Here is an 18718-nt window from a genome sequence, read left to right as displayed (position 1 = left end):
CCAGTTCCCAGCAGGGGACGCATGAAAGGCAACCATACATTGATGTTTCTCTCCCTCTCTCCTTCCCTTCCCCTCTAAAGATAAATAAATAAAATCTTTAAAAATTAAAACAAAGAAATTGAGGATAAGTGAGATTAAGAAATTTACCTGAGGTCACACAGCTATTAAATAGCAGAAAAAAGAAATAACCCTCTGGCTACCTGACTCCAAACCTCTTACTTCCTCTTACACAGAATAACTCACTACTGAATCACCTGCCTGTGAGGTAAGTGGTAGCAATGGAAAGATAGGAGTTCCACAGCCTGAGGACCCAAAGTCAACTCCAGCAACTAACTCCCTAACCATACTGACTCCCCCAGTTTCCTGATTAGTGGCTGGCCTACAGTTCCATGGTGAGTCAGGGTAGAGCTGAGTCTACCCTTGCTTCTGGTGCCTCATCCGTTCTTTACAAACGATAGTGATACGTTACACAGGAAGAAATGAAGAAACTAGGCAAACAAGAAGAAACTGAGCAAAGGTGAAAAAAAGATAAAAACGAGAGGAATTTGTATAGGAAGGAGCTTAATTTTGTAGAAGACAAAGTGCCACATACTGTTTTCCATGGAAGGACTAGAGGGCTCGCTGTGCTGCGAACTTTGGCAATTCCGACTTTGTTATTTTCTTGGCCTCTTTAGATTTCATCCTCAGGGGAGATACATCTTTGAACTCAAATTCAATATTTGACCAGTTAAGAATTTTAATTAAAAACAAACACACCAAAACCTAAATTTTATGGAAATTTAATTTTGTGAATTAAATTCACTTGGTAGTAAGTTCATTCTTAAAGTTAGATGGTTTCTTTTTTTTTTATTAAGGCTCTACAAGCTTTTATTGGGTTGGTGAAAAAAAGTTGTTTAGTTTTTTTCCATATACTGGCATTACTACTGCTTAGTTGTCTTTAAGTTCATTCAAAACAATTTTGTTAGATGTATTGTGACAACTGTCATATCAGCATGCATTTAAAAGAAAACTTCTCAAAATTGGTAAATTTTTGTGCAGCCATTTTAAGATTGAAGATAGAAGAAAATATGCAACATTTTTGGCATATTGTGCTTTATTAAGAAAGGTATTGCAATTCAAATGCAAAAAGAAAAGATCTATGGGGAAGGTGCTGTGGCTCATTGAACATGTCAAAGTGGCTTGTGAAGTTTCTCGGTACTATTGACATTGTGGCCAAATAATCCTTAGCTGTTGGGCTGTCTTATGCATTGGAAGATGTTTAGCAGCACCCCTGACTTCTACTCACTAGAAGCCAATAAATAGCAGGAGATAGCCGACATAACTCAAAATATCCAAATCAATAAAGTTATTGGTAAAAATAAAAAATGTGTCATTTATTTTCTGGAAAAAACTAAATGGACTTTTTGGCCAACCCAATAGTTTATGGAAAGATGCTATTGTTGATGCAATTGAGTTTTCCTGAGAACTCAGTATTATTTTTTAATCTAAGAATGCATATGCATTGCAGTAAGAGACATGCTCTAATATTATGCAAAAACCTTCCCTAAGGTATGGCAAATCAGAGTGTTTCCCAGGTCTCACACAATACATTGCCAACTGTTGTCCTTCTGAGGAAGTGTTCTCCACCCCCACCTAGCTCGTCCGCACTGCCACAAGTACGCTGAGTCACGCAGTGATAGTGATGCTGGTTAAATAAACACGTGTGCAGTCATGTGCACATGTGACCCTTGAACAATGTGGAAGCTAGGGACACTCATGTCCCATGCAGTCAGAAATCACTTTGACTCCCCCAAAACTTAAATATTAATAGCTACTACTGACCAGGAGCCTTACAAATAATATAATGATTAACTTATTTTGTATGTTATATTTATTATATACTGTATTCTTAAATAAAGCAAGCTAGAAAAAAATGTTAAAATTATAAGAGAAAACACGATTACAGTATTTTGGGGGAAAAATCCATGAATGTGTGGACAGACACAGTTCAAACCCATGTGGTTTAAGGGTCACTGTACTTGTTGTACACATTGACTCAGAGAACTCCACAAGCACATTTATTTTCCAAGGCAAAACTACCCTCCTTCTCTAGTCCCCTTTCCTTTATAAATCCTCCTTTTAGGTTTTCATCTTGAACATTGTTATTAGTTAATTTTCATTAGATTAGAATCCTGGACAGATAGCCCATAACATGGTGTGGACCCAGGACAGACTTTAGCACAGTTTTCTACACTATATCGTATCCCTTAAAATGGAACTCTGCATCAGAAAGGAACGAGACTGTCATGACCTGAGTAGCAACTTATGGGTCCTTACTCAAAATAAACTCAAGCAGCCTATAAAAGTGCTTGAAATTTCTGCTTACTCCACGGGGTCAACACTGAAGGTGGCTACTGCCATCACTCAAGTGCGATTTTTATGCTAACACATGCATTATTCATACTGACTGTCTAAGCACTCTAAATTGTTTTAAAGTTAGGTACGCAAGTTCAGAGTTTAGATGATAACAGAATTCCAGAAAATGTCTGGAGCACATAGAGAGGCCTGGGGGAGGTGGGGGGAGGTGCTGTAGCGGGAAAGAGCCACAATGAAGTAGAAGTTGGCATTGGGGCACTGGATACTGTGGGCAAAGATAATGATAAAGGAAACTAACATTTATAAAACTAACTACACACCAGGCAGTGAGCATATATTGACATATGAGATTGAGGAGGAAGGAGAATTTTTGTGCTTATTTACAGTCATTCAAGCTATATTCAAACATATTTTGTCATTTTATTATGTGATTTAAAATGTTTTTTAAAAAGGAAGAAAGAAAAGCAATGTTTCCCTTTCTCTAGGAAAAAATACTATTCCTCTTGGTTGAAAAGCCTGTGGGCTAGAAACAACTTATCTGTGCTCTGCATATCCAGTACCCATGGTGGGGCAGAACGGGACAACCACTGTGGACTCTCTCACTCAGAATCGGAAAAAACAAGGTGTGCAGCGGTCTCTGGTCCACAGCAAATTCGACAGGCACAGGTGACCAATTCCTCGATTAAGACTCTACAGCCTGCAGTGATTCTCATCGGCTCTTGGCTCCATCCTTGGAGTTATCCTTCCTACTCCATAAAATATACTCTACAATTTAAGGTCAATAGTTGATAAGCCTGCTTCCTGCCTACACAGGTTTCATGGTCTAAAAGCTTTTCATGTTGAAGCCATCTTGGCCTTATGGTCCAAGCTAGTAGTATTTTTACAAGTATAATTTTCTTAAAAGCTTTTAAGCTTCCTACCTTATTGATCTTATTAGACTGCACTTCATTAGATAACACAGTCACGTCAACAATCTTTTCCACCTTAGGCTCCCTGTAGAGCTGCAGTGGATCAATACCTTCATCAGCCTGAGAATTCCTTTGTTGGATGGAACTGGATCATCAAGCTTCTGTCTGTTTGCAAGGATTCAGGAGGCATCACCCTAAATCTTTCTGGGGCCTTAGTGCTTTTAAAATTATATGCTTAGCTCTCTCTTTACCCTGAGAGGCTTTTGTGACAGGGTCATGAATTTGACTTTTGTCCTGAGATCTTTTTTTACTTTGGGAATATTTTGCTGAAGGAGACTGATCATCAGAAAAAAAGATTTTTATTTTCTAACCCAGCAAGTCCTGACTCCTTTATATTGTCTCTAAATTTTGCTTGAAAACTGAGTCATTTCTTCTAAAGCTCATCATTATCTGTATGTTATGATACACAGCTATGAGAAACCAGATGCGACTTTTACCCTTTAGCCTGAAAAATTGTCAGGCTGATCCATTAGGTATATTCTCCATTTCCACATTATCACAGGCAATAGTTTTATTAACAAGGACTTTTCCTCCAGCTTTAATTTCTCCTTCACTTTCCTTAAGCCCTACTGAGAGAGAACCTCAAGAGCCATCAGACTTCAGCTACTAAACTCTTCAAGGCCCTTCCAACTTATGCCTATAGCTCAATTCCAAAGCCACTGCCCTATGTTTTAAGTTTTGTTATGTTAATATTCCGTTTCCAGGTCCCCAAATCAGTTCTGGTTACCTATTGCTATGTAACAAATCACCAAAAAACTTTGGCTTAAAACCACTACCACCATATTATGATCTCTCACAGTTCTGAGGCTTGACTAGATGGTTCTTGCTGCAGTGTCTCGTGAGTTTGCAGCCAGATGGTAGCTGGTGCTAGAATCATCTGAAGGCTTGCTCATTGATACGCCTAGTCTGGGAAGACTGAAATGGCTAGGGGCAGGAACAGCTGGGGTTCCTCAGACATCTCTCCGTATGTCCATGTGATCTCCCAGCATGTCTCTCCAGCATGGAAGATTCCGGGTATCTGCTATTACATGGCAGATTAGAACTCCCCAAGGATGTGTCACAAGTGAGAGCAGAAAAGGAAGGTGAAGCTCTACCACCTTTTATGACCCTGTCTAAGAAGCCATACAAGTGTCATTTCCATCACATTCACACAAGCCACTTAAGTTTAGGAAAAGGAAACATAGACTATTTTTTTAATGAGAAAAAAAAAGTGTCAAATGATTTGTGGACATGTTTTAAACTACCACAATTGGAAAAAGGACAGAAAGGAAGGCTTTAGCATTTTGTTGGAACCATGCTTTGGTAGTTATAGTCACGAATCTGAGTGATGATGGTCAAAAGCAGGTCAGGAGTCACATACATTCAAATGTATTAAATTATTCAAACCTTTGTATTAAAAATTCAAATGTATTTAAATTACTCAAACCTTCTCCAGGAAAGACCTGGGCTTTTTTTTTCTTCAGGTATTCGAGAGAGAGAAAGGAGAATGACAAAGTGTCATCAGGAAAGTTATGTTCTAAAACAGAGCTTAGCAAACTACAGCCTGCAGGCCAAATCTAACATATGGTCTGTTTTTTGTGTGGCCCGTGAGCTGAGAATGATTTTATGTTTTATGTTTTCAAAGAGGAATGAGGAGAAGGGGAGAGGAAGAGAGAGGTGAGGGAAGGAGGGAGAGGAGACGAAGAAGCATATGCTGTAGAGATCATATGGGAACCGCAAAGCCTAAGATTAGTTACTATCTGCCCCTTTACAGAAAACCTTTGTAGATCCCTGTTCTAAAGCACTTCCAAATGTGTTTTCAGATGATTACCATAGGGAAAGCAGCAAATATACCTCTAGGATGCTTTTAATACATAGATTTTCCTTGTATGATACAGTAGATACTATAGTAACACAGGACCTTGTCCTAGCAATTATCCCTTTTCTATTATATTTTCAATCTCAAATCTCCATATTCCCTCTTGTTACCCTCCATCCACCTACCAACATTTTCACTTGCTCATAATAAACAACCCTTCCTCCTGTACTCCTCCCTCAAGTTTTTTGTATGCAATTTTCTTTTCCCCTTGAATAACACTTCTCAAAAGCCATAAAAGTGTCTCTTATTTCTAACCAACAGTCATAAATGCAATCAACTGTGGAAAAAGATATTTGCAAATCACGTATCTAAGAAGGGGTTAATACATAAAGAACTCACACAGTTCAACAGCACAAATGGGGGTGGGGCAAGGATCCAAAGAGTTATCTTCCTAAAGAAGACATACAGATGGCCAGGTCCATGAAAAGCTGGTCACCATCACTAATCATCAGGGAGATGCAAATTAAAACCACAGTGAGATACCACCTCATATCTTTTACAATGGCTGTTATCAAAAAGACAAGAAATAAGTGTTCATGAGGATGTGAAGAAAAGGGAACCCTCACGCACTGTTGGTGGGAATGTAAATTGATGCAGCTACTATTGAAAATAGTATGAAGGTTCCTCAAAAAATTAAAAATAGAACTATCATGATACAGCAATTTCATTTCTAGGTATTTATCTGAAGGAAACAAAAACACTAACTCAAAAGATTCATGCTCCCACCACCTGGTTCACTGTAGCATTATTTACAATAGCAAGACATGGAAGCAACCTAACTGTCCACTGGATGAACAAATAAAGAATGTGTGATACACACACACAGAGGAATATTAATCAGTCATAAAAAAGAATAAACTTGCCACTTGCAACAACATGGATGAAACTTAAGTGCATTTTGCTAAGTGAAATGTCAGAAGGACAATTACTGTATAGTCTCACTTACATGTGAAATCTAAAAAGATAAAAAAAAAAAAACACCAGCAGAAAAACAGCCCTGGCTGGTGTAGCTCAGTGGATTGAGTGCAGGTCTGTGAATCAGAGGATCGTACTTCGATTCCCAGTCAGGGCACATGCCTGGGTTGCAGGCCAGTTCCCAGCAGGGGTCGCACTAGAGGCAACCATACATTGATGTTTCTCTCCCTCTCTCCTTTCCCTCTAAATTAAAAAAATCTTTAAAAAATTTATAAAAAAACAGCAGAAAAACAAATTCACATACACAGAGGACAGATTGATTGATGGCTGCATCACAAGAAAAAATTGGCACAAATGTGTGGTGGTGGATGTTAACTGGATTTACTGTGGTTATCATTTTGCATTATGTACACACACATATCAAATCATTATGTAGTGTACCTGAAACTAATAGTTATATTCAATTATATCCCAATAACAGTCAACACTCCCTAGTCTTGTAGGTTATCATGATCTAGCCCATAGCCATACTCCCAGCCTTTGTCTGTACCACCATCCATTCCCCTAACCTCAGATCCTGTATAATACCTGTTAGACTACGTGCTCCTGGAAAGTCCATGCCTTTTTGTGTACCCACACTTCTCCCATGCTACTCTTATATCCAGAATGCCCACGCACTCATTCGTGTCACAGTGAGAATATGTCTATTCCTCATGTGTTTTGGGCTGACCCCCCGACCATGAGCATGACGGACACTGACTGCTTAGTGTTCTGTGCCCCCATGGGATATTGCCGCACAGACAGATCTACGAAGCACTTATTGTTTTCAATGATTTTTATATATGCCTATTCCCTCAAATGGAAAAGCTCCCATTCATCCTGATATTTGATAAATATACAAATTAACAATTGTTTTAAAAAATGAATGAGTGTGTGAATGATCCAAGATCCTCTTTCATTTTTCCTGCCCACGTGCGTCTAGAGATGTAGCTCTGGTGTTCAAGTTGATCTCTCCTTTTTCTGCTCTTATGGCTTTTCTATTCCCAGCGCTCCTAAAATTCGGAAGAAATCAGTCTTTGTTCTTTCTAAAAATGTTATGGCCCCAGTTTTGTTAAGTCATTTTCTTAGCACTTTGAAACCCCATCTATCCCCTAACATAACTTTCCACTTAGCCGAGCTTGATTGCATTCATTTCCTTGCCTCACTCTTTCCAACAGTTTGCACAGTGCACAAATCACATAAATACCTACAAGGTCACCACCTTAACTTTCTTGCTTATCTTTTGTTACATTAAAGAAATACATAAGACCCGCAATCTCATCACAACCACCTTTTTACACCCAACTGAACATAATTTGGGGGGAAGGGAAATATTATTTTTACTACACAAAGACATAAAATTATTAATTGAAAGTAAGAAAAAAAGACATTATAAAGGAAAAAAGATGGACACCAGATCAAAATGCCAAAAGGTCATTTTGGAACTTGCATGCTAACTTTGGGATGAGGTATTTTTCTTGGGTGTGTGATCTCCTGGGACTGGCAGAGGACCTTTCTGCTTCTCCAATTCCTGTTTATGGTCTGACTTGACTATTGGAGAATTCCTAACCTTGGAAATGGTGGCTCTAATTCCCTAAAATAAAATGGTAACAAGAAACTCAATTAACAAGGGAGGGGTCATACTGTAGAATCAAGAAAAGTTTAAGGAATGTTTAGTCAATTCAAGTCTAATGAACTCCACAGGGTTCATGGACAGTCACCAGAGAATACTAAAGGTACTAGTAATTGTAATGTCTACACAACAGTAATTATCTTTAATATTCCTCTAAGACAACTGAAGTCCCAGGATTAAAATAGAAGATGCTCAAGTGTATGTCCTATTAAACACTGTGTGGTTTTATGTGGGCTGTTATTCTTTCCTTTGGTTCTCCATCACAGGATCCCTTCTTTCTCGTTTTGTTCGATTACTGTTTTGGTGGGGGTTTTTTAGTTTTTATCATGGAACATTCCACACACACAGACACACACAAAGGTAGAATAGTATCACCCATATGCCCATCACCCAGGCTCAACAAATACCAACACCGGGGCACTGTTTCACGTGCACTTCCACGCGTGCACACGTCCCCTCCCTCCTATGGGTTATTTTGAAGCATTTAGCAAATTCCACATGTCATATCCTTTCATTGATAAATTCTTCAGTTTTTTTTTAAAATTATTTATTTTTAGACAGAGGGGCAAAGAGGGAGAAAGAGAGAGAGAAGCATCAATGTGTGGTCCCCCCTTACACCCCCCCCTCCAACTGTGGACCTGACCCACAACCCAGGCATGTGCCCCGACCAGGAATCGAACTGGTGACCCCTTGGTTCACAGACCCACACTCAATCCACTGAGCCACACTAGTTAGGGCCTTTCTTTTTGTTTGTTTGTTTTCTAAAAACAACCATAAGCCCTAATTGACATGGCTCAGTTGGTTGAGCACTGTACTACAAAAGGAAAGGTCGTTAGTTGAGGTACTTTTGAGAGGTAACCAATCAATGTTTTTCTCTCACATCAGTGTTTCTCTCCCTCTCTTTCTCCCTCCCTTCCCCTTTCTCTGAATAAAATATTTTTTAAAAAACCAACCACAATATTATTATGAAAAATTAACAATTCTTTAATGTCAACAATTCAGTCAGTATTTAAATTACTCCAGTGGTCTCATGTATTTTTGCAGTTGGCTTTAATTAAATCAGGATCCAAACAAGTTCTGCTCATGGCAATTGACTGCTAAGTCTCTTTAAGTCCATTTTAAGAAAATGAAAACACTAGCTCTAAAAGATATGTGCACCCCACACCCCCTTATTCACTGCAACACTATTTACAATAGCCGAGATGCAGAAAAAAACCTAAGCATCAACTGATGGATGAATGGAATAAAATATGCAATGTGTTTGTGTATAAAAGGAAATTTTCAGTCATAAAAACAAATATCACCATTTGTGACAGCAGGGATGGACCCGAGGGCATTATGCTAAGTGAAGTAAGTCAGACAAAAACTGGTACCCTATGATTTCAGCTGTATATGGAATCTTAAACAAAACACCAGAGTTCAAAGGTACAGACAGCAGGTCAGTGGTTGCGAAGCAGAGTTGGATTGGGGTGGATGGAAGGAAGTCAATAGGTACAACCTTCCAGTCATAACATAAGTCATGGAGACTTAAGGTACATCACAATGACTATAATTAATTAGTTAATAATATATAATACTGTATTACATATTTGAAAGTTGCTAAGAAACTCAATCTCAAAAGCTTCTAGCAAAAAAAATGTTTATGCATGCCGATGGATGTTGACTGGACTTATTATGGTGCTTTCACACTATATACACATACCAAATCATTACACTGTACAAATGAAGTTAATATAATGGTATATGTCAATCACATCACGATTTGAAGATGAAAAGGCAAAACAGGATGGGTTGATTATATGTGATACCAGAGCTAATAAGATGTAGAGACAAAAATGAGTCATAATGGGCGAGATCTTATTAAGAAAAAAGATGTGGAAGTAAGGTTGGAAATCTCTAGTGGTCCACTAGGTAATGATTTTAGCCCAGAATATCTTAGTTGTTTCCAAAGGTATCAGTTATGGGTATGAAGGAGTCGGATGTTCACAACAGCCATCTCTTCAATATGTCCCTTAATTCACGAAGGTTTTTATTTAAACTATAAAGAAAAAAAGTCTGTGTGGATACAGAGGGACTAGAAGAGAATGGCCGGAGAATAAAGTACATCCTCCACATGTTGCCTCTTTAGGCTCTTATGACTTAATGTGACATGATGTTAATAATTATGCATTTCCTCAGTTGTAGGTACAGTTGACCCTTGGACATGAGGGTTAGAGGTGCTGACTCCTACACAGACCAAAATCCATGTGTAACTCTTGGCTCTGCCCCCTCAAATTTAATTGAAGTTGTGCCTTGGTCTCCACAGATACTAAAATCTGCAGATGCTGAAGTCCTCTATATTAAAATGGCAAAGATCAATGCATACGGCTAACCCTCCCATCTGAGAATTCCCAATGGTGGATAGAAAATACTGTCTTCATCCACAGTTGGTTGAATCCATGGGTGGAAACCTGGGAACAGAAGGCTGATTGTATTTTGAAAAACATCATGTATAAATGGGTTTGAACCCCAGAGGCCAAACCCATGTTCTTTAAAGGTCAACTATGTATTAGAAAGCCACGGTGAATTATTACTAGAACTATATATATTTTTTAAATGTTTAATCTCTTTAGGCTCCCCTTCTCTTTTTTCTTGGAATTTTTAAAGATCAGGTCATTTGCCCTGTGGAATTTGCTAATTGTACCTGGTGGCGATTTAATGCGTTCCTCTGTATCCTAAATTTCTTAAAAACTGGTGTCAGGTCTAGAAGCTTGGGGAGTTCAATGATTTGAACTTCATGTATGGTGTTCTGTACTTCTACTGCATCGCCTCAGGAGGAAGAGAATCTCTAGCAGTCTGTTCTTGTGACGTCAAGATTGATCAGTGGGTTCGGGTGCTGTCAGACTGACACACGCACAAAATAGCTCCCTGTCAGTATTCCACCTCAGTTTTATCAGCAACTGAGGAAGCCTAGCTTATTTCATTGGCTGTTACAAAATGTCAATATCCTATTTCTATCATACTGTATTTTTTAAAGATTTTATTTATTTATTTTTAGAGAGAGGGGAAGGGAGGGAGGGTTAAAGGTCAATGTGTGGTTGCCTCTTGTGTGCCCCCTACTGAGGACCTGGCCTGCAATCCAGGCATGCGCCCCAACCGGGGATTGAACTGGGGACACCCTGGCCCACAGGCCAGCACTCAATCCACCAAACCACACCAGCCAGGGCCTGTATTTTTAAGCTGGAATTATTCTATGATGAGAAAATATCCCTCACAACCATTTAGTTACCCTGAGATGTAGTTCGTATAAAGCATTGATCCTCACCCTTATTCAGTCCTGCAAGGCTCCTAGTCACTTCTCCATGGCTTGTACCACCACAGTAATCTGACACTGCTGCTCTAGGGAGGTGCATTCTATGAAGCCAGCTCAACAGCATTCTCGTGGGCAGTCTTCCTCCTTGAAGCTCTTACGATGCCTAGAATGAGTCATAAAATGTGACGTCTGACTACCCTGTGAGGAAATCTAAAGATTGTGCATAGCCAGACATATTTTGTGATGCTCTACTGGGACTGAACTATTTTATTTTTAATGTAGTTACAATGATAACGAAAATCAATGATAAAAATGGCTTTTGCTAAAAACAAAGCACTGCCAATAGTGGTTCTGGAGCAAGGGCTTTAGAGTAGATGCCTGAATGGAACGCCAGGTGTGCAACCTAGGTGGCCCACACCTAGTGCTCAATACATGTGTTATCACTACAGTAGACAAATGTGTTCCAGTCAGAATATTTTCCATTAAGGGCAGAGATTTATTCAGTTTAGTCCACTGTGTAGCTCCCGGTTATATAGTAGGTACTCAATATACTTGTTAAAGAAAATGAATGAATTTATCTGGAACATACTTATTCTGTATGAGTTTCATTCAGTAAAAAAGAAATTCAAGTCAGATTCTTATTTGCCCTGATAACTTATCTAATCTTATTAAATCACGTGTAAATGTTCTTTAAAACACGAAAATGTATTTCCATTCTCATGATTTTTTAGTCAGCTTTCTGCCATCTATTTGGATATTGATTTAGTGTTACCACTACAATTAGCCCATGCTACGTATCTATATAATGCGTTTCTGTTTAATGAGGGCTTTTAAATAGACTGTGTATAGAATATTGAAATAGGAACCTTGGAATCTTAATTTTTTTTAGTTATGTTCTAAGTGGTATGAAACATACATAATTTAGATCATGCAATTGTAGTTGGTTACTCAACCAGACAGCGGCTGAGATTCTTCATTCCTAACAGAAAACAGCATTACAAATATAAGACCTAAATTGCCAATACCTGTAGACAGTTTTTGGTCTCTAATTTACTTGCCTTTTCTGTGACATTTGACACTATCTGGCCTTTTGAGAAACTCTGACCCTCATGATAAAACACCCACAATTATAATGGAGCTTCTGGTATTTGAAATCTGACTAAATGCAAATGGTGTTATTTTCAGAATGTTGAGTTTAGATAAGGACGAATAGAAACTCATTCTTTAAAATCAACACAAGACATCTTAGGTTTGTTCATAATTTAATATGACAAAATTTGTACTGTTGGGTGTCAATGGTGCAGCTTAAAAGGATCCTTCCCCTTCACTTCAGCAGCCAGAAATCTGTGTAGGCACAATTCTATTACATCTCAACAAAACAGCTCTTTTAAAGAAAGGTAGCTAAAATGAAAACTTAACCGAATATTTACACACACACACACACACACACATATATATACACAAATATACACACATATATATTGTATATATATAAATATATATGTTTATATACAATTCTCAACTTAAGATATGAAAGCACACTATCTGTATTCCATGTGGAACTAGTCGTACTTCTTTGGCATTCAGATGTCACCCCAGCATATTTAGTAGCACATAAAACAAATTTAAAATGTAAGCCACCCAGAGTACCACCATCAAGGACAACTATATTGCTCATCTCCAAGATCTCAATTCCACTTTTTAGAATGACTACTGGAGGTTACAAACATCAAGATAGCTCTCCAAACTCCATGTCTAAGTGCTCCAAACTTCTCTCCCCTCAGCTTTCACCCACTTTTTTCCTGCCAGGTCTCGAAGGTGAAGTAGGTCACTGCTTTCCTTATCAGCCCACATTATGCTTCTTAAGCACTTCATGTTACACCATTTGTGTTTTCCTTTGGGGCAGTAACCTAACCATACAATTATTGCTTTTCCCATGGTGCCTAGCAGTAATAATGTAACAAAAACACCTAATGAACTGCATTAATCGTTCAGGTGATTTCAATATTTTTGCCACAATTACCTACATATCAGTGGCATCTATGGCTGTTTAGGTTTTATGACAAGGCAAATAATTTCCTCTTGGGTATTACCGATCGGTCCTCACATTTGAAGACAACTGTCCTATTTTCCTTTTGTTACAGAAATTATAGAGAAGTATTCAGTGGGGAAAGTAATATTACCTCTTGTGTCAGATTTCTGTACTATGGAGGGGTGAGGTATAATAAACAACAGGTGGAGAGAATGCAATTATCAAGAAATCTCACAGCTTTCTTGGCTCCGCTGCCATGTTCCTCTGGCAAGAATTTTTTTGGGGCTACTCTGTAAGACATAGCACACATACATCCTGCGTGTACCTTCTGGTCAGTCTTACATACCTGCCAAAAGGTAATTTTATTTAAAAAAAAACTTTACAAAGTGTGTGCACGTGTGTACACACACACATATATAATTAACAATCAGGAACCTCACTTTGAGGCATGGACAACACTGTTCCCCAGGAATATTCTACAGGTGGCCCATATAGAGTAACATCTACTATTTCCAATAATTGCAGGTGACATTCATTAAAATGTCAGTAGCATAACCCAGCTTTCCTTAGGTCTGGTATTCATTGAGAAGGGCTGCAGTACTGTTTCCCATGAGTGGCCTTTTGCTAATATAAATTACTTAAATGCCTGACAACAGGTCTTTAACACAGAAAGTTAACCGTACCAAATAAACATAAAAAATACCAAGATTGGAAAGTTGTACTTTTGAGCCAATTCATCTTATAGCAAATTGTCAATAGTAAAAACATTCCGTAGGTAATTTTCACTAGTGTGTAAAGTAATGTAAAAGTGAAAGGCTGATACACTTTAAGATTAGAGATTAAAGCAGAAATACAACTATGGTAGCAAAAACAAGCTGGCAGTAGCAGTGATTTTTTGTAACTCAGGAAATAGTAACATGGGAGTACCTTACATTTGAGTAGCAACAACTCAAAAATGTTCCTACTACGTGGGCAAAATACTTTTGGATGAGATTTACTTTAAAAGCCAAGTGTAAAACTATGCATACTTATCTGTATAGTAGTTTCCTATCTACTGACCCATTAGTGTAAACTTATTGGAATAATCTGTAATACTCTGAGGCACAGAATAACAACTGTTGATCTTCTAAAATGTTAAACAGTGTAGTGGGAAAGATGATAATCTCTGTTGGACGAGGATTACCTTAACTGGACAAATATTTTGGAAAATGGAAGTTATTACAGTTCAATTACAATCTGATGATTATTTCTCCACAAATCTTCTTTCCAAAAAGATTTGAAATAGCACTCTGTTACTTTCATCATTTGTAAGAACCGGCACTTAATAAAGTCCTGAATCTACTTGGCTCTTTTGTATCAATAAACACAAGTTCAAAGAGCCAAAATTCAAGTACTTCCTACATTTTAAGATTCAACATAAGTGTCTTCTTCCCTGTCCTTCCCACAACGAGGCAGCTCGATCCAGATGAGACAAACTGAGTAAGATAATGAATGGCTCAAAGCTCAACTAAACCAAACCAAATCAAATCAAGGCACACTTATTAGATCACTTTTGAATTACAAAAGCATCAGACTCCTACAGAAGGGGATGCAAAGGATTCAGTTAGTTTTTAAAGTTTTTCTTTTTATACTATATGTGCCTTTTAGTAGAGAATTGCCTTTTTCAATTAAGCATCAAAAATTAAACCATGGAAAGTTGTGATTTAAAGCCATATAGTCTACGCAAACCAGGTCAGATTAAGTACTAAAATTTACAACCAATGTATCTCAATGAAATTAAAATTTAAAAAATACAATTTTCTTCTTTTCCACCCGGACTCCAGAGTACTTAAAACATGAAGTAATTTAATTAGCTCTCCAAATTAAATTTCCTGTATAAAAATTGTATTTTCCTATTTGGAGTAGTGGTACCTCAGGAATCGAAATGGGCGTTAATTGGATTTTAAGCCTCCATATCCAGAAACCGTACTTTTTAAACTCTTTGCTAGATTCTTTCCACCCATAAAGTACAATCCAAAAATGATATAAAAAAATTTATCACGAGAATCAAAAGCAAAAAAAAAACCCCACACCACACCATCAAATTTTGAGCCCCCGAAGTTAAACTAAAAAAGAAAAAAATACCACTCGCAGCACACTGTATAAAGAATTTATTTGCTTCATTCAAAAAAAATCGCAGTAATGCATTTAACTATAAATGTAATCTTCTCATTCAAGGAGTTGCAAAGTTTAAATAGAAACTCTTAATTGCTTCAGGTTTATATTTTAAAGCTCTTAAAATTTCCGAGGGAACACAACAAAAAGCCAGACTTAAACTGTTATAAGGCATAAACTTTGTAATTAATGGGTCTACTATTCTGCTCCCAATGCCAGTTCTGGAGGAGGGCAGTTCTCCCTACTCCGACCTACAGCTAAAGCATGAAATAAATAGGTGCAAACCAAATCCTGCATCGACTACTGAAAGAAGCGTTGAAATTAGGTTGGAAAAGTTTGTGTCATGATCTTGCACAATTTCACTCCTACTAGAGTAAAAAGCAAACCCACGGCTTGGCTCTTACACCCGCTTTAAAAACGTCCCCGTCCACCCCTCTCCCTGCAATTCCCTCCCCGCTCCAGGAAAGCGCACAACCGACGGTGTCCGCGGTGGCCGAGCCGGCCGGGCCTCCGGGGGCTGCTCCTGAGCCCGGAAAACAAAGGGGATTCCCAGCCATTGTCCTCCGCCGCGCTGAGCATCACCAGCACTAGCAAGGCAGTAGCTTGCGCAGTTATCTCCACAGCGGGCAATGTCACAACCCGACCAACAGCACAAACTACTACCTCAGCCAGGGCCATGGTGTCGGGGAGGCACCAGACCGCGCTGAGGGGGGAGCAGAGCGGCTCCGGCGCTGCTCCGTCTTTCCTCCGCTGCCGACGGCGGCTGGCACCCCTGTCCTTCCCCGCCGCCCGCCGAAGACCCCGCCCAGCGCCCCGCCGCGGGAGCGCCCCGAGGGCTCCGGGGATCACAGGCGGCGCCGGGACCGGACTTTTCTGTGCAACCGACCGCTCTCGAAACAGAGAAAGTGCGCCCGGGTCGTGGGGGAGGGAGTCGCTCCCTCCGCCGCCGAGGGGACCTCGTCCCCTGGGCCACTCAAAAGCAGGAAATGGGCGGCCACAGCGCAGCCAGATGCCACCCGGATCCGACGGTCTCCTTGAAGCAGTGAGCGGGGTTCCCGCGCTCCGTCCTCGGGGAACTACGGACCGTTCCCGCCGCGCTCCGGCCAGGTCTCCGAGCTGCGCCGCCCGCGCCCCTCCACGCCCCAAGCCCACGGTGGGGGCTGGGCGGCGGCCGGGGCCCCAGCACCGCCGCGCTCCCCACGTCCGCCGCCCGGCCGGCTCTCAGGACGGGTGAACGCCCAGGGCGCTTCCCGCAGAGGTGGGCTCCGGCTCCGGCGCCGGGGCTAGAAACCAAGGCACAGCCCGGAAGTCCCCAGCCACACGTTCCCTACGACCCTTAAGGGGCAATCCCGTACACCTCTGCAAGAGGCGAGAAAAAACAAAAACGCCGAAAAACTGAAACCGCGCCAGATGGCGGATGGTGGTGTCGGCCGCGGCTCCACACGCGCGGACACCAGACCGCCTCGCGCTCCGCTGCTCCAGTGCGCGGGGACGAACCATAGAGATCCCTTAAGGAGGCTCGCGCGCTACTCCCCAACACGTGACCGCCCCCAACACTTCTCCCCCCCCCCGCTTGCGCCGCCATCTTGCATCCGGGACAGAAGCAGCGTCCCTTTCCCTGCCTTGGCAAGCTTCGACGTGTCACTGGAAATCAGCCCCGAAAGAGGGAACCCCAATTCCACGTCACCAAAGTGCTGAGGCCGCGGGCCATGCACCCCAGTCCGCTTAACTGGGCAAAATGACACCCCTAACTTCTCCCGGTCTTTGCCGGCAAAGAAAATGGCGGCACTTACCGCCGTCTAAGTGGACACGTTGTACTCTGACGGGGTTTAAAGTTTCCGGCACCTCCTTTCCTATCCGGCGGGGACATAACCCTTGGCGCTCCACCCCGCGGCGTGGCCACAGTGCTACATTCCGCAGAAAACCGGCGGGAAAGCTGCCGCACAGCTCGCTTTAATGCGCAGGCTCCCGGGATTTGTGGGTTGCCTTTCTTCTTAAAGGCCAAGACTGGGAGGAGACCGACTTCTATGAGCTACATCTGCTGCAGTCCCAGGCTAATTGCTTTTGCCTCCCACATCGGGATTTTTTTTGGCGTAAATCATCTTAAAGAAAAAGCAGACGGGGTTGTCATATAAAAACAGAATGTCCAATTAAGTTCAAGTTTCAGATAAGCGAATACTTCAGTATGTATGTGTCCCCTATATTTAAAAAACACGTATCTTAACTTGAGATCTAACTGGGCGTCCGGTACTTTTATCTGCTAAAGCTGGCAATGCCATTCGTCATCACGCTCCAGAAAACCTAGACTACCCTGAAGAGAATAGAGGGATTAGAGAGTTCGGATTGGGATTAACTGGACGCAGAGACTTTGATCTTGTCATGGATGTGGGAGGGCTAAGATCCAGACCACAAAGTCTGGCAACAAGGCATCAAGGGGCACCCATGGGAAACTCCTCTTTGGAAAAATAAGATTTCCCCCCTTCAACCAGCACAACAGTTTACTAACAGATCTTCTCTGCCAACAGACTGGTTGGCAATTAAAGATTACCTAGTACTCTTTGCTTTGCTTCTCTATTCCAGATGGTATTAGTGATGAAACAGTTTCTTGAAGAACAAGTTTTCAAATTAAAAGCATCCTGCCTAACATGTTTCAAAATAAAGGTCATATGCAAACTAAGAAAAAAATACGTGCCCTCTGACACATCTCGATGTTATGCTTATTCATATTTTAAAGCAACTGCTGAAGGTAGTTTGCTTGGGATGTCCATTCCGAACTATTTCCAGATAACAATATTTATGTATTTATTTCTGTGTAAACATAGGACAAACCTGCAATTAAATGCTTTATTTGATGACGCATAAACAAGACTGTGCTTCCCACTAAGTTTATAGAAACTTCACCAGTAGTTTCATTATGATTCACACCACGTAGTCCTGATAAGCAATGACTGGACTGCCAAAATATCACCCCTCACTGTTTCTCTCACTGCACTGTGGACCACATTACCCTGCACCATAGCAAATGTCATTTAGCATAATGGTACAGATTTTCAAATAGCCTTTAAACAGTTGTTTGGTTTGGCACTATACAGATATATTACAGAAATGAAGTTTCCAAGTAAATGTAGTCATTACCCTACTTTAATTGTATAAGGTTAATTTCCACAATTAACCTGTCTTTGACAGTGCTAACACCAATGCACTCATCACCCAGACACAATGTGCTACTAGCAACTCTTCACTTTTCTCCACCCTTAATATCCAGAATCTAAGTATCCTTTCCAAAAGTGACTACCTGCAGCTAATCAATCCTTCATCATGACCTCACAGGAAGAAAATCCCAACAGCCTGCTATCTTAGCTTTCCCTACTTATAGTCCCTCCACTCTATCTTGCTCATAACTGCAAGTTTATCTTCCTTAGTTTTATCACTTATTCCTAAAACTAATCACTCAAAACTCCTGTCATCTCAA

At 40.4% G+C, this 18718-nt stretch overlaps 1 long non-coding RNA gene across 8 annotated transcripts in view; it reads right to left on the bottom strand.

Annotated features, from left to right (window-relative positions):
• The window catches only part of LOC119045540 (uncharacterized), an 87128-nt gene extending 69453 nt beyond the window's left edge, over positions 1 to 17675 (bottom strand). For all 8 annotated transcript variants that reach the window (XR_008390922.1, XR_008390916.1, XR_008390918.1 and 5 more), the window contains exon 1: positions 17040 to 17675. This is a non-coding gene — a long non-coding RNA (uncharacterized LOC119045540). The remainder of the gene's footprint in view (positions 1 to 17039) is intronic.
• Positions 17676 to 18718: the final 1043 nt, after the last annotated feature.

Source organism: Artibeus jamaicensis, unplaced genomic scaffold (genome assembly GCF_021234435.1).
Source record: "Artibeus jamaicensis isolate MK-2021 breed Jamaican fruit bat unplaced genomic scaffold, CSHL_Jam_final contig_233, whole genome shotgun sequence".
NCBI lineage: Eukaryota > Metazoa > Chordata > Mammalia > Chiroptera > Phyllostomidae > Artibeus > Artibeus jamaicensis.
This window is presented reverse-complemented; position numbering and strand designations above follow the sequence as displayed.